Source organism: Homalodisca vitripennis, unplaced genomic scaffold, assembly GCF_021130785.1.
Source record: "Homalodisca vitripennis isolate AUS2020 unplaced genomic scaffold, UT_GWSS_2.1 ScUCBcl_3407;HRSCAF=8932, whole genome shotgun sequence".
Lineage (NCBI taxonomy): Eukaryota > Metazoa > Arthropoda > Insecta > Hemiptera > Cicadellidae > Homalodisca > Homalodisca vitripennis.
Window position 1 is genome coordinate 20365 of NW_025779531.1, and position 1697 is coordinate 22061.

The following is a 1697-nucleotide window of genomic DNA, read 5'->3' on the forward strand; positions in this document are numbered from 1 at the left end:
ACTCCAGATTGTTTGTATAATTCCCGTTTGTCATCATTTTGGTTCACTTTGTTTTCAATAAGTTTAAATGTATTATTTCTTATTTATTAACTGATGGAGAATTTTGAACTTTGAACGGTTTTTCGAACAGCTTTGTTTAATTTAGTATTGAATGGTACACATATATATATATATATATATATATATATATATATATATATATTTCTGAATTTCTGTAGTATTATTATTAGATAGTAGTTTGTTGGTTTTATTAATTTTTTTCTTGTTTTCCTACCCAATCCTTGTTTACTGTACCGTTCGATTATATTGGTTCATTGTAGGAATTATATCAATATTGAAATACCTAATTTGTATCAGTGAAAATGGCCTCTAGGTCTCCTCGACGATTTCTTGTATAAGAAACTGCATTTAGTGTCAGGTGTATTGGTTTGTGATACCACTTGCTAAAGTCAAGGACTCATGACGGTAGATTGTTTATTTAATTTGTATTCTCATAACAAATAGTTTGTTGAATCTTAGTAACCCGATTCCTGAGTTTTGTTCCTTTAGCTACTTTAATAATGCCACCCCACAATGGTAAAAGGAACTAATTTCTTGTAATAAGGTATTATGTATACCGTGTACACATTCTAAGTTTCGGTCATTAAGTAAAGGAAGAGTAAACTAGTTTGTTTGTATACGTTACTGACTCTCTCTACATAATACTATTTACCTAATATGTGCACCACAAAACGATAATTTTCATTACTGGAACATGGATACTTACGTTGCCTTCTGCCATTCGACCAGCTGTAAGAACTATTTATTACGTTCATAGTACATATGTTTGTGTTATATTTACTTTGCATAGTTTTTTGGGTGGAGATTCAGAATATTGTAATATATTTTATAATATAATGGGATAGCAGTAATGCCTCAAAAAACGTCCCAATGGTTTATTTGAAACACGTCTGTGTGTCCAATATTAATAACAACAAGAACGCACCGAAAGGTTGTCCAGTATGTGGTAGTCTCTGTCCTTTCAGCTTCCAAAACCACAACTGGAAATGTGGGACTCTTGTGGGACTGTGGTTGGTTTCTCTAAAATGATTCATGACTCTTTGTTTCAAAAGCAAAGTTTCAAACGAAAAAAGAATCTAGAGATAAATACAAAGTTAATAACTAATAGGCATATATAATAATAAGATTTTCAAAGTAATACGACGTTTTAGGCTTCATTTTCCATGTATTGACACTGTTTATAATGTGTCCTATTTGATGAGTGCTAGGTAAAATAATAAATATAATGTTTAACATAGGTTAATTTTTTACAAGGATTTTCTAGAAAGATTACCAATTTGATTTTTACGAAATGTTAGGACTTATTCAAGTTTTAATTATTTAAAGCCTCTACACAGTATAAATTAGGAGCTAACAACATTAGGAATTTAAACTTCCATATTTGATTTCAAACAAAACATGTTTTTATATTTAATATATTTTTTTATAAATGTTAATAAAATTCAAATTTCTCATATATATATATATATATATATATATATATATATATATATATATATATATTTACAGCTTTTAACCTATTGCTGGAAAGACATGTTAAAAGATTCAATGTGATTAAGTTTCTTGTGAGACCAAAATATTATGAGCTATTTACATTCATTTATTAAATAAAAATGTATTTCAATAGGTATTATATC